The following is a 15,914-nucleotide window of genomic DNA, read 5'->3' as shown; positions in this document are numbered from 1 at the left end:
TGCAAGAGACCTACTTTTGCCAGTTGTGTTAGATGCAATGAAATTGTCTGCACTGACATCCTTTATTTCTTTGTCACAGTGAAAGTCATAAAACCAACATGAGTCATGAGCAGTTCACAAACACACCTGAAGGGTTTCTGATCGTTCCAGATCATTAGTTATAATGCTAATGCGAATGTTCCTGACTCATGTTGGTTTCATGGCTTTCACTGTGAAGGATTTACAGTTTCACAGAAGGATAGCAGTGCTGACAATTTCAATGCTTCTTACAGTATATATATTGTGTAGATTTACCTGACAAGTAAAATATGCCTAGATTTCTTAGGAATCTTTAGCGCAAACTGAATAAATTATAATGTTTACTGTATACTAAAGAACTTTCTCTAAACCAAGTGGTAGCAGCAAGCTGAGCCTAGGCATATGATGTGTATTTTAGAATACCTTACATAGAAGCACAAAAAGGTCATTATAGATATGAATTATATTTATAGTGGAGATCAGTTAGATTATATGAATTCATATACATAACCAGAGACAGGAGGTCTTAAGACCTGGGCTGCATCAACATTGTGGGCCACTAACTAATATTCAGAAATTTTAAAATGATCCGATGCTTACCACATTGATACAATACTAGAAATACCCCAAACTTTCTTCAAAGAAACAGTACCAAAACCAAGCTTCCTACATGGATACAGTGACAGTGATTATGGGGCCCAACTCGCGTTTTCCCGACGTGTTACCTGAATATTTACAATTTCGCACCGAATTGCCACGGGTTTTGGCGCACGCGAGCGGATGGTGGCGCATCGGCGCCAGCATGCACGTGACGAAAATAGGGGGCGTGGCTGTACGAAAACCAGACGGATTCGGAGAAACCGCCGCATTTAAAAAAAAAAGTGTTGCGGGACACGCACTTAACTTCACCAGGAATAGGATCGTGGGCCTCGGCGGACTTCAGCACAGCAGCGACACCTGGTGGACGTCGGAGGAACTGCCTTAGTGAATCGCAGGAAGACCCGAATCCACCGCAGAGAACACGCCGCTGATCGCGAATGGGCCGGGTAAGTAAATCTGCCCCAATGTATCAAAGCTTATTACATGCATCTTATAGTTTGGTAACACAGAGATAAAGTAAGAGGAAACAAATGTACTACATATATTTAGTACTAGAACCAAACTTGCCGCATAAACTTATTACCAGAAACATGCTTGTAAACAAAAATATAAAAGATGAGATTACTTTCTTTCAGGACACAAAAACGTTATAGCCTGCACTATTCTGATTAAAGAACAGATACGTTATATTTCTTTTATTGCTGAAGCTTATGTTAAACAGATGCGGTTACAATGCATTTAACCTGGAGGCAGAGCCGGCGCTATGGGTAGGCAAAGGTGGCAATTGCCCAGGAGAATCTCTTCTTTCAAATGAATTTTGTTTCTAGGTGCCATGGATCCAGAGATATTCAGGTTTAAAGTGAGAATATCAGGTGCCATTTTTATATATAAAAATCACTCCCAACGGCAGTTTAACAGTTATTATCTCCATTTTCCTACATTTTAGAAGCACAAATTTAGATAAAAAAGAGGAGACTCTCTTCTTTCATAGGAAAAACGAAGTAAGGTTCTATGTATCACAGAGCCAGAGATACAGCCCCCTGAAATTAACCCCCCCTCCCCCCCAATCCAGATTCTTAGCCATCAGGCTGCAGGGAGAATTTGCTGCACAAGAGCTGCTGCACCTCACAGATAATGGAAATATTCACTTTATATCATACTACATTTTGAGAAGGGATAATATCAACTAATATTTATGTTTTTAACCCTTCTCTATGCAGAACTATAGAACACACAGAGGCAAAAATTAAATTATCACAGATGGTTGTAGCTTGTGATAATTCTGTAAAACACACACATGTCCTGGAATAAAGTTTTTATTTCACATCATCCTCCATTATTTGTACTATACGTATGTTATGACGTTCTCACTCTCATTCTTATGAAGCGCGGAGGGTTCTGTTATTGTGCTGCTAATACAATGGCGCACATCTAAAAGTGACTTTTATTATCTCATTAGAGAGGTTTATGGATATATAGTTATTTATTTGGGTTAGCATTGTCTAAGGAGCAGACAATGATACATCTGTGTGAATTTCGTCAGTTTCATTTGCTGCATATTTTGGTGAATACAGTATATTGGTGTGGAGTCTGTATGATCTCCTCACATCTTACTGTTTTAGGAAAGTAGATTTTCTTTTTATAAGTATTCTGGATTTTTACTTATTTTAGAGGAAATTTTGGTTGTCTGCTTTCAAAATTCCATAGGTTTTATGGCGCCTTTACTTTTTATTCAGTTTTATTGATATATTTTGCAGGTTGTGACTGTCTAAAAATGTCTAGCTGAAAAGCAGATATCTAGTTATTACAGTTTTAGTGATATTATGTGGATTTATTGATGTGAACATATCAATAGGGCACATTTGTGAACTCTACAAATGTCCATGTATTACATTTAGGAGATGTGAAGGTAAACCTTTTCTGTTTGATGGCAAAAAATTTGATCCAAAGTCAAATTTTGAGTATTTTTAATAAAATGTTTCAAAATCATTTATCTATCTCCTATAAAATTCTCCCATATTACAGTTTGTTTTACCATACTAAAGGAGCCTCTTACTGACTGACTGGTCATAAAATAGTTTTATTTTGGGGCCCCACTTTTAGTTTTGCCCAGGGCCCCACTTTGTCTAGAAACGGCCCTGCCTGGAGGACACTTTTACAGTTTTTTGTACTTTTAGTAGAGTCATTTTGAGGGTCTGAGAAGCATTTAAAAACTTATAAAGATCTGAAGTATCCAAGATTTTGCTAAATCTCTTTCAAGATACTGAGGGAGATCCTTCCTTATCTGACTATTATCTGAAATATATATCTTATATCCCAAAAGTGACCATCAGTGATCATGTTGAATTCCAGTAAATTAAAGTATTCCATAGTGGAGTGAAATGAACATTTAAAGGAGTTGTCCAAAGTTTGAAAAGCCTAGCAGATGGGCTGTGCAGGCTTTGACAAAATATAAACTTTTACTCAACTTCCCAGCTCCCCTGCTATTAGAGATGGGCGAATCGATTCGAAAGAAGTGGAATTCGTTACAAATTTCACAGAAAATTAGATCCGTCACAAATCCAAAGTTTACACCGATTCGTGGAAGTTTTTTTCCCCTCTTTTTCTATCTAAATTAGCGCAACCACAATGTGTTACATGGTGCATAGAACTCTGGGAAGGAGAAAGGAACACCCTCGATGACATCTGCAGACCTGTAAGCCAGTCAGGGACCGGCAGGATTATGTGATGTCACACAACCCTATAAAAATCTCTCAACCATTTGCAATCTCAGCATTTCACATTGCATGTGCTGTCTGTAGCAGGGCCGATTCTAGCATATTTGCTGCCTGAGGCGAATATTAAAATGCTGCCCCCCCCCCCACTCCCTGTTCAGTAAATACTGAAAACTTTACTAACAAGTAACATCCCTACAGGCAGCTCACTGACACTGTGTGACTGACTACAGGATCTGAGAGGCATTAGTGGCATCTAGTAGCTTATAGATGACAATCTCTTCCATCAGGAGGACTTTATTCCGGGTTCTCCAATCCATGACGTATCACTGCTGAGTTCACTACCAGATATCGTCAGCTCCATGCAGCATCTCCACCCAGCGTCCCTAAAAATACCACAGTCACTTACAGTATAAAGTCTCCTGGATAACAACACTGTGCTCCTAAATAATATATACCCCTCACAACACAACTGACCACATGCTCCCACACATATAAAACATCCCTACATATATATATTCTACTGGAATTATAGAATGCACAGCACTCAAATCAATATTCAACACCCCAATGTATTAATACAGACCCCCCCAACATTTGGTTTACACGATGCAAAGTTGTATCCTATAGTATCCTATAACTAATATATCCCACCCTTTTACATAAGATTTTATATATATTTTAATGCACAGCACCCCCCCTTCCCAGATAAAAGGATTATGGCGCCATATAATATTAATAGTATCCCACCCCCCCAGATAAAAGGATTATGGCCCCATATAAAATGAACAGCTCCCCCCCCCCAGATAAAAGGATTATGGGCCGATATATATATAAATATATAGAAAAACCTCCCCACCCCTACACAGTTATATTAACTATATAATCCTATATCCCCCCTTATTGGCCACATTTAATTAGTAGCGGGACATCAAAAATAATAAAACTTATACTTACCTCCGGCAGGGTGCTTCCACGGAGCGCAGCTCCCATCTTCTCGCGGCTCTCCTGTCAGCCGCGGCTCTGATCAGAGACACAGGCGGGTGACGTCATCATCCGCCGCCTGTGTCTCTGCTTAGAACGGAGCGACGCCAGCAGCAAGATAGGCGCTGCGTCGCTCCGCTAATAAATCGCTTCTGTCTCTTAAAAAAACAGGCGCGTTTTATTTAGCTGGTGGGCAATTCGGGCGGCAGCGGGTGCCCGAATCACCCACATTAGAGCGGCGAATATCGCCGCCCTTTGCAGGGACCCGCAATCTGCCGCCTGAAGCAAGATTTTCATCTCGCCTCATGGCAGATGCGGCCCTGGTCTGTAGCATCCAGCTGCTTCTACTATACTGTGCTGTAGCGATTTCTGCCCCTGTCCCAGAGTGTACGTTTAGGGGGATCTGCATACCCCAAATAGTAGTTCTGTTTTGTTACTGAAACCACTATAAAGAAATCTGTTTCATATCCGCACAGCTGCTGTAGTGATTTCTGCTCCTCTCCCAGGGTGTCCGTTGTAACTCTGTGAGGCTAGAACTGGTGTTGTCATCTAGCGGCCCAAAGGTTGTTGATTGGTTGAATAGGACACCTAATTCCTCAAATATAACATCTGACAACCCCAGCCTAGAGCCGTGGGTTCATCAGATACAACAATTAGTTGGCATGGCCCAGGAGAAAGTCAGCCACCCTCACCTATCCTCAACCAGCCTCTGTTCTGTTCATTTCCCTCAGCTAGAGGGAAATGAATAGTGGCCTCAGCGCCACTATACAGCGAGGACAAAATGTGAGGACAGTCAGCAGCTGCATGGCAGTGTAGAGATGGGGCAGACATCCGCTGCTTCGTGCAGTAGGCAGGCTGCACATACTGACACCATTGAGGAGAATAGCAGTGACAGGAAAATGCAAAATGCATCAGGCAGCAGAGCAGGCAGCAAGTCGCTACTGTGGCCATGAGTTAGCAGGGTGGCAGCAGTGCAAGGAAGAGTCAACGGCTGTGGGGTACAAACCCCGCCTCGGAGGTCCAAGTAAGCAGGGATGACTTTTGTCTCTCCACCCTCTTGGACCCTTGATAACAGTAAAAAAATGGGTGACTTTTTCCAGTTGTTGAGAGGGAGGAACAACTGGCATACTATAGAGAAATACTGTGCACACAGTTGGCCGCTGCCTATGTGTACCATTGTCCATCCTCAGGTCTGAGACCAGGGGATTCCTGGCAGTCATTGCTCATGTACTACTGCCAAGGCTGCTGTGGGGAGCTGGGGGCGTATGAGCAGTAGCAGTTCCATAAGCAGCAGCTTAAGTCTGGTTTTCTATTGAGGAGGGTAGCCGCCACCAGCAGCAGCAGCAGGACATGGAGCAGACCCTGCACCAGCAGGGACGGCACTTTACCACCTCAGGTAGAGGATCCCATGGACTACTGGGCAGCCAAACGTGATGCTTGGCCGCAGCTTGCAGGGTTTGCAGTAGAGAAGCTGTCCTGCCCGGCCAGTAGTGTGGCATCAGAGTGGGTGTTCAGTGCGGCGGGGGCCATCGTTACCCCAAGGAGAAGCCGCTTGTCCACCCGTAATGTGGAGAGACTGACCATTGTCAAGATGAATCAGGATTGGATCGGCCAGGATTTTAACTCACCAATGCCTAATGCATCAGATTAGATCAGCCATGACGCCTCCTCCAAACATTGAGAAATGAGTCTGGGTTCTAACTACCTGCCTCAGCCACTATTCTGATTCTGCCACCCACCTGATGCCACACATCTGCTGCCAGTTGCTCCATTTGCCTCCTACCATCTTTACTAGGGACTGGAATTGTCCGCCACCTCCACACTTTATCATTGTGCCACTCTGCGGGCTGCTGCTGATGCCACCTCCCCACTATATTGTGCCACTCTGTGGGCTTCCTCTGCTGCTTCTACTGACGCCACCTCCACACTATCATTGTGCCCCTCTGTGGGCTGCTGCTGCTGCTGCTACTGACGCCACCTTTACACTATATAATTGTGCCACTCTGCGGGCTCCTGCTGCTGACACGACCTCCACACTATTTCTTTTTAAACTGTTTTATTGAAGAAAAGTAAGTATACAATAAACTTCAAGCACCGCTTGCAAGCGGGATACAATATACAGTTGGAAGAAAGGTAAGTAATCATTATAGTAGTCAACAGTATATCATATTCACTTAAGTTCTTATGGTGCTCAGCACAATTACATGTTAACATATTACATATTAAAATACAACTTAATGCTAAAGCCTAATCAATTAACTACTTGATCTATCCACTAGTTAAGGTATCATATGGAGATTTTGCCGCATGGGATATATTTCTATAGCAAGGGGGGGGGGGGGCAAAGAAGAGGGAGGTTACAGGGAGGTTAACCTGCCATGATATATCACAATGAGTTTCTCACCATACATCTAACGCTACAATAGCCAATTATATAGGTTGTCTGTGTAATTCTGCTTCCAATTCATCTGGAGTGAATGAAGTATGTGTAGAGTCACACCATGTTTTCCACACCTTGTCAAATTTCTTAGGGCATCCCCTGCGTTTATAAAGCACCCTTTCGTATGGAATAATTTGGTTAACTAATCTTTTCCATTGTGAAAGAGAGGGCTCAGAGTCACCCATCCAGCGTAAAGCGATGGCTTTCCTGGCTAAAAATAGAGATTCCCGCAGGAGGATCCTTTCGTGATGAGACCAGCTCTCCTCATCTAAGACGCCAAACAGGCAAATCAGTGGCGTGGGTGAGAGAGGTTTTGTCAGGATAGTAGAGAGGAGATCCGTGACAGCGGCCCAAAATGTCATAATACACGGGCATTCCCAATACATGTGCCAGAAGTCAGCTGGACTATGTGTACAACGCAGGCACTGGGGCGAAGTTAATCTGCCCATTTTATGGAGTCGAAATGGGGTAAGATAGCTCTGATGAATAATGTATAATTGTGTCATTTTGTTATTGACTGCTGGCGAAACATGAAGGTGTGACTCTAATATCTTTTCCACTACCTCATCACCCAATTCTGGAATAAGACTCTTCCATTTCTGAATGGCTGGTAGTTGCTGACTGGTGGCCAACCTACCTATGAGATGTGAGTAGATGGTGGAAATTATACCTCCTGGCCCCTGCGATCTGACTACCCCTATAAGTGGATATGAGGATATCGTGAGGTTAGGGTCAGGAAACTGAGTTTGTAACGCATGGCGTAACTGTAAATACTTGTAAAAATGGGTACATTGTATCTGGTACTGCTCTTTTATCTGATCAAAGGAGAGGAGAATATTATCCTTGTATAACTCTGCTAACGTGTGTATTCCAAGGGATTCCCACCATTCCCTGTCCTGCAAGCCCGTCAGGTGTGACATCTCCTCATTGTGCCATAGTGGAGTTTCTGATGGGATACCGGTGAAGGGGCAGATACCTGCAGCCTCTCTCCACATTGGCTACCCTGAGAATAGGCAATGAGCCTTTAGTACCTTTGTTATCCCTTAGAACTGACCATAGGCTCGTGACTCCCATGTATTCAGCTAGCCATTTTTCTGGGTATTGGAGAGGCTCATGCGAGATCCAGGTGCCTAGGAACTTCAACTGCCCAGCTAGATAATAAAGGAAAATGTTAGGTAGGGCCATACCAGCCTGGGACTTGGGTCTCTGCAATTTAGCAAGCTGTAATTTTGATCTAGAGGATCCCCAAATAAATGTAATTATCATGGAGTCCAGGGTGCGGAAAAAATGCTTGGGGATCAGGTAGTAAATATGCTCAATCACATATGGACATTTTGGCAGTACCACCATTTTGACTAGGTTGATCCTGCCTGCCACTGATAGGGGAAGGGAGGCCCACGTTTTAAATTTGTCCCTAAAGTATCCCAATAGAGGGAAAACATTAAGATCAAGAGCTATCTTGGGTTGTCTTGTTAAAGTTACCCCTAGGTATTTAAATTTATCTATGACCACTAAGTCAGACACCGTTTCAGGGGGATTATTGGCCCTGGTTGGAGATAGATACATAAGACATGATTTACCCCAATTTATACATAGTCCGGAGTATAAACTAAAGTCATTTTTTAGGTCAATTGCTCTGGGTAGGGAAGTGTCTGGTTGTGACATGAGGAGGAGAAGGTCATCCACATAAAGGGCAAGACGATCCTGTCCAGTCCCGCGGGGAACTCCCGTATATATTGTGTCATTACGGATTTTAATCGCCAGTGGTTCAATTGCCAAGGCAAATAAAAGGGGCGAAAGGGGACACCCTTGACGAGTGCCTCTTGCGAGTGGGAATGGGTCAGAGAGTAGACCATTTACAGATATAGAGGCTTGTGGGTTCTTATAAAGAATTGACACCCACTTACAGAACTTGGGCCCAAAACGGAACCTACGCAACACAGCCTGTAGGTACTGTCATTCAACAGAATCAAAGGCCTTGGCCGCATCTAATGAAGCCAAGGCCCAGTCCTCTTTCCTCTCTACCCCTATTTGCATAATAATTTGTGACCTTCTTAGATTTTCGGATGTAGACCTCCCAGGCATAAAGCCTGATTGGTCTTCATGGACCAGAGATGTGATGACTTTGTTGAGTCTACATGCCAATATCTTGGTTAAGATTTTATAGTCATAATTCAACAAAGAAATGGGCCTATAAGAGGATTTTTGTCAGGCTTAAGGATTACCACAATATTGGCCATATAGAGCGAGTCTGGTAGGTACCCTCTATCAAACGAGGTGTTAAACATTTGTAACATAAGGGGTAAAAGGGAGTCTTGATATTTAAGCCACATTTCCAAGGGAAGACCGTCGGGTCCTGAGGCCTTACCCCTTGCCATCGATTTTAAGGCCTCTTGAAGTTCTTCAAGTGTCAATGGGGCATCTAGCATGTCCCGTTGAGGTTGACTGAGCGTAGGACATTCCATTCCCCTAAGATAATCATTAGTGGCTGCAACAGTGGATTCTGTTTGCGAGGAGTAGAAATCCCTGTAGAACTCAGCAAAGGCTGTTACAATATCATCATTAGACGTGATGGCAGTTCCTCCAGTAGAGGTTAACTGCAGAACCGTGGGAGACGCAGTGTTCTGGTGTATTAATTGTGCTAATAAGCTACTAGACTGGTTGCCCAGCTCAAAATATTTCTGGTGTGCAAAAAAAGTGCGCCTTTTTTCTTTTTCATAAAGACAATGCCAGTACTGCCTGCCTGTAGATAACCATTTATCTTTATTTATAGTAGAAGGGTCTGCAATATAGGCTGTCTCTAATTGGGCACAAGTGGTGGCTAGCTCGCCTTCTTCCCTACGGGCCTCTTTCTTAACATACGATATTGCAGATTGCAGACAACCTCGTATGTATGTTTTAAGGGCGTCCCATATGGGAACCTGGGGGTCCATCATGTCATTGTGGGCCAGGTAGTTAGCTATTTGATCCGGCGTACGATCAGTGGCAGGCAGGAGGGAAAACCAGAAGGGGTGAATTTTACGAGGATTAGTCAATATATGAACCTCTGGGAATCTAAGATTCACCAAAATAGGAGTGTGGTCAGAGACACCTCTTGGTAAATGGATATTATAAGTAAGCGCCACCGCGCTTGCATTTCCGCACACCTAGTCTATTCTGGATAGGGTGTTGCGCCCTGGGGTATGACAGGTGTACTCCCGTGCATTAGGGTGACTGAGCCTCCATATATCTGTCCAACCTAATTCTAGTAATAGACGAGCTAAAGGAGTCTGTATGTCTGCGAGTCCCATTTCTGGATCTTGTCTGAATTTATCCAGAACAGCATCATGTAGGGCGTTAAAGTCTCCCATACAGAGGAGAGTAGCCTGCGGAAATTGCGCTGCAAATGATGCAGCCTCATGTAAGACATTCAGTGATGAGGTAGGGGGGTTGTAGACGCCCAATATGACAAATGGGCGACAATTCACCCACGCCTGAGTAAAAACATACCGCCCTTCCGGGTCCTTCCTGACTATACCCGGTTCCCATCTCAATGAACAGCGTATGAGGAGGGAGACTCCTCTAGAATGAGGCGTATGCGTGGAGTGTTGAGACCATTGATCCCAGGGCCTATGTATGAACCTGGTGGTTGTCTGTGTCAAATGTGTCTCCTGGAGACATATTATAGAGGGGGGGTGTTGCAGTAGGCTCGTCATTACCATGTTACGTTTACGTGCCTCCCCTAGACCCCTGACATTCCAAGAAATCAATGTGAGCAACATACTTTCTTAATATATCCCAGTAGCGAACTCTATGTAGATGTCATATGCTAGTACCTTAACTATACGGTGGAAAACAAATATGTCGTAACAGGTCCCTATAAAAGAGACTAAATTTAACAATAAACACTATTAATATAACAAACTCTCTAAAGAGTAAACAATGCAGTAACTGGAGTCACCCAGTCACTGCTAATTAAATTGTACGGGGAAGTCTGCGCTCTAGGTGGAATAAAAGCAGCGCAGACTATCGCTTCACAGCAGAGCTCTTCCCTCACATTGTGGCAATAATTCTACATTAGACCGCCAAATGGTATATATCGCTCCTTCTAGAAGGAGGGCACAAGCTTCATTAAATGCTTTACAACTTTTGCGCAGTATTAAATTATATGAGATTTCCCCATATTGGGGTGCAATACTGTATCAGAAACCTTTGTATATGAATCAAAGTTCAAGTATACTTAACGACCGGTGGAACACCAAGGGGTATAGAAACACAGACCAGGGGTGGTTGGTGCTGCTCCGGGCCTCTGGGCCTATGCGGCCTCCTCCTAGTATTTAGCCAGTCATCTACCTCCGGCGCGGAAGCAAAGAATTGGACACGATCTTCATAGATGACTCTTAACCTGGCTGGGAAGGCCATGGAATAGGGAATCTGTAGCTCCCGCAGTCTCTTCTTGACACCTATAAAGGAGGCTCTTGACTTCTGAAGGGCTGCGGAGAAATCCAGAAACAAGGATACCATGCTACTCTGGTGAGTAATGGATCCCATGCGCCTTGTTGCACTCAAAATGGCGTCTCGGTCTTTGCTACATAGTATGCGCACCAACATGGGGCGCGGGGGCGTCCCCGGGGGTGGTGGCTTGGCGGGAACACAGTGAGCTCTTTCCACAGAATAAATGGTAGAAACGGAGAGATCTGGTAGCATTTCTTTAAACCATCTTTCCATAAAAAGAATAGGGTCAGTACCTTCGGCCCTCTCTGGAAGTCCAAGGACTCTGATGTTATTGCGTCGTAGGCGATTTTCCAAATCGTCAGATTTCTGGGCCCACATTTCAGCTGCTTTCTCAAGGGCCGCAATCTGGGCAGGTACAGGAGCATTATCTTCTATGTGAGAGATTCTCTCTGTGTCTTTGACACGCTCTCTCAATTTCTGCATATCCTGCCTTAAAAGCCCAACATCCACTCGTATCTCCTCTATTTTGTTGATAAGTGAGACTGTGGAATGTTGAATCGCTGTCAGAAGCTGTGTGGAAACCTCTTTGAGTGTTAGCTCCGGTTCACCTTCCGCTGCCGAGGAGTCATCAGATTCTGAGGCCGCAGATGCAGCACGTGCGGTTGTGGAAGTCGCGGCGCCATCTTGGGCTTTCGGCCTGGCGAATTCCTTCAGCTTCTCTGCGGCCGCAGAGGTGCGGGATTTGCTCATGGCGCTTTGTCCACGGCAGGAGGATCGTTTAACCCGTGCCCAGGGTATATTGGCGGTCTTTTTACAGCAGGATTCTGGTAGCGAGTTAGGCTCTGGAGCGGAGCTCTGCTCAAGTGCGTCCGCTCATGCCGGAAGTTAGGTCACGCCCCCGACCTCCACACTATTTCATTGTGCCACTCTGTGGCCTACCATGTTGCCTACACCTCCACACCTCTGACCTCATGCTGCTGCTGGTGCCCCCTTTTCAGTTTGCAGTTGCAGTTTTTTGGCAAAGAGCTGATATTTTCAGGAAAACTGTAATGTATTATGCCTGTGGTGTCTCAAATTACAATATTTCGAATTCAAATTAATTTCAAATTTCATCATTGTGCCACAATGTGGCCTCTTCTGCTGTGGGTTTTGTGGGCTCCTGCTGCTGCTGACGCCACCTCCACACTATATCATTGTGCCACGCTGTGGCCTCCTGTTGCTGCTGCCGCCACCACCACACTCTGTTATAGGACCACTCTGTGGCTTTCCATGTTGCTGCCACCTGTGGATCCTGCTGCTGCTTATGCTGCAACCACCTCCACACTATATCACTGTGCCACTTTGTGGCCTACCATGTTGCTGCCACCTACATAATTTGTCATTGTGCCACTCTGCGGCCTACTCATGCTGCTACCAACTGACCGCTGTCTCCCTGGAACACCCTGTGATTTTCAGAATGCTGTTTTCACCCTCCATCGCTCTATGACGTTGCCACTATGTTTAGTTTCCCCCTTCATTTCATCTGTCAGAAGGAATGAAAAGCCTCAGGATTGATAGCCAAAAGCAGGAGTGGATACAGAACACAGAGGACATGCAAATTTACTGGTCATCTCTGTTTTGGATCCACTCCTGTTTAATTTTGGCTTTAGCAATACTGATGATGGATTATTAACCGATTGAAAGCGGACACTGATGGACGAAATTAAGGGCAAAATGATCAGTGACGTCAATGCAGAATTACTGCCAACACCCTCTGCACTCTTTTGGGGGGTTTCCACATGTATTCGCGTTTAACAGAACAGGTTCTGTCGTAATTTATGGAATTATCCGATGTCAATGTAAAAAGAGTACACTCTTTGATGTTATAGTGGGATCTTGGCCCTCGGCTCAGTCCTTTCGAGCTGGCACAGGACGTTACCTGGTCAGGCTGCATTGCCGCTTCGCTTATTTGGTGAAGTTGGCCTATGTAAGTGCACATGGAAGTAAAGAGTGAAGCGATTCTAAGAGCGGTGGCTGTCATGTGCGTGTCATACTAAAACACGTAGTGTAAGCAAGGTGCCCAATAGTAGTTAAGACTTAGCCTTTAATTATTATTACATAAAAAAGCCACCTATGAATCTGTGGCTAAGGTGAACAAACAAAAGAAACAGAGGAAATTTTTTTTCCTTTAAAAACATAAACCTAGTGACAAAGAGATCATTAAGGACATTAAAGTGTCCTATTCAAAAGTGAAAGTACAACTCAATAGGCATACAAGGGTACAATTAAGCCAAGTATATTACATGTGTAAGCAGGGGATAGTAAGGGAGGTAAAAACAGGTTGGGTCTCACCAGTCTTCATCCAGGGGAGGCAGGAATACCGGGTATACGGTCCAGAGGTGGCCTAGTTGTCCCTATTAACTCTGGCTCCTGAGCCCCTTCAATTGCTCCCAGCCCTTACAAGGGCGGTCCCATGTCTGCCCCTGCGATGGCTATTGTGCCCTATAGCTTAAGTAGAAAATAGTATCAAATCCCTACGCGTTTCGTGCAAGGGTTAGATTGCACTCATCAGGGGATAGTAGATCAGATAGAGTACTCCAGCTTGCCGTTTCTGAATGGGCTCTGTATCCTCGCCCTAACTCCAGGCTGTAAAACGGGCTGTGGCTCGTCCAGCATCAGCGAGCGTTCACCTAAGCACTAGGTAGAGAGTACGGCGTCGGCGCCAAATTACTGCGCATGCGCCAAAATTAAAGCCGATTTCGGCCGCCCAGGCCACGCCCCCGGCTTTATCATTGGTCGGGGAGCCGTTGCGTCATGACCTGGGAGGAGGCCGCACCCGGGTATGACAGAGATGGGCAGGTGAGTCCATCGAGCAGCAGTAATGGTGCTGGTAGTGTAGCTCCTCCTCGCTCTGTAGAATGAGAGGCAGGAGGAGAATTTACACAGACCCGGTGTAGCAGCAGTCAACAACCCCTCGTGGCCTCCAATCAGTAAAGTGACAGTGTCACTATTTATATGGATAGCCGTGGGGAGGAATAGTGCCTCATCAAGAACAGAGTTCCCCTCAGGGATTCCTATCAGAAATCTGAACCGGGGGTTAACATATTACACTTTGACAGGCTCAGTAAGAGATAACTGTGCCTTCGTGCAGTCCCGTGGGCATTATAAATTGGTCTTTATTATTATCTGGTTTTTAGGTTGGAGAAGTTAGATGGCAACTCTTAGTAATGTTGGGACTTAAGACTAAAGATTAAGGATTTAATAGCCAAAAGAGTGGAGGGGGGGGGGAGAGGGGAGAGAGGGAGGGGACGAGGAATGGACCAAGGAGGAATGTCACTTGTCAGTGTCGTGTGGAAGGACTTCATGAGCTTCAGAGGAAGCAGGCATAACTTAAGGTTTCATTAAGTCCTTTTGGAGTTACTGTATCCAGGGAAAAGATCCATTTAGCTTCCTTTTGTAGGATGGATCTGTCCCAATTGCCTCCCCTGATGGGTCTGGGGACTGCCTCAATACCATGGAAACTGATCTTTTTAGCATCTCCATTATGAATTAGATTTACATGTCGAGCCAGGGGTGTATCTCTGTTATGAGCAATGTCTCCCAGATGTGCTCCTTAATCCTTAATCTTTAGTCCCAACATTACTAAGAGTTGCCATCTAACTTCTCCAACCTAAAAACCAGATAATAATAAAGACCAATTTATAATGCCCACGGGACTGCACGAAGGCACAGTTATCTCTTACTGAGCCTGTCAAAGTGTAATATGTTAACCCCCGGTTCAGATTTCTGATAGGAATCCCTGAGGGGAACTCTGTTCTTGATGAGGCACTATTCCTCCCCACGGCTATCCATATAAATAGTGACACTGTCACTTTACTGATTGGAGGCCACGAGGGGTTGTTGACTGCTGCTACACCGGGTCTGTGTAAATTCTCCTCCTGCCTCTCATTCTACAGAGCGAGGAGGAGCTACACTACCAGCACCATTACTGCTGCTCGATGGACTCACCTGCCCATCTCTGTCATACCCGGGTGCGGCCTCCTCCCAGGTCATGACGCAACGGCTCCCCGACCAATGATAAAGCCGGGGGCGTGGCCTGGGCGGCCGGAATCGGCTTTAATTTTGGCGCATGCGCAGTAATTTGGCGCCGACGCCGTACTCTCTACCTAGTGCTTAGGTGAACGCTCGCTGATGCTGGACGAGCCACAGCCCGTTTTACAGCCTGGAGTTAGGGCGAGGATACAGAGCCCATTCAGAAACAGCAAGCTGGAGTACTCTATCTGATCTACTATCCCCTGATGAGTGCAATCTAACCCTTGCACGAAACGCGTAGGGATTTGATACTATTTTCTACTTAAGCTATAGGGCACAATAGCCATCGCAGGGGCAGACATGGGACCGCCCTTGTAAGGGCTGGGAGCAATTGAAGGGGCTCAGGAGCCAGAGTTAATAGGGACAACTAGGCCACCTCTGGACCGTATACCCGGTATTCCTGCCTCCCCTGGATGAAGACTGGTGAGACCCAACCTGTTTTTACCTCCCTTACTATCCCCTGCTTACACATGTAATATACTTGGCTTAATTGTACCCTTGTATGCCTATTGAGTTGTACTTTCACTTTTGAATAGGACACTTTAATGTCCTTAATGATCTCTTTGTCACTAGGTTTATGTTTTTAAAGGAAAAAAAATTTCCTCTGTTTCTTTTGTTTGTTCACCTTAGCCGCAGATTCATAGGTGGCTTTT

At 45.0% G+C, this 15,914-nt stretch overlaps 1 protein-coding gene across 3 annotated transcripts in view; it reads left to right on the top strand.

The window, feature by feature from the left end:
* Window positions 1–15,914, top strand: part of TULP1 (TUB like protein 1) — a 264,106-nt gene that overhangs the window by 103,294 nt on the left and 144,898 nt on the right. The window lies entirely within an intron of this gene.

The sequence above is a fragment of the Engystomops pustulosus genome, chromosome 2, assembly GCF_040894005.1.
Source record: "Engystomops pustulosus chromosome 2, aEngPut4.maternal, whole genome shotgun sequence".
Taxonomy (NCBI): domain Eukaryota; kingdom Metazoa; phylum Chordata; class Amphibia; order Anura; family Leptodactylidae; genus Engystomops; species Engystomops pustulosus.
This window is presented reverse-complemented; position numbering and strand designations above follow the sequence as displayed.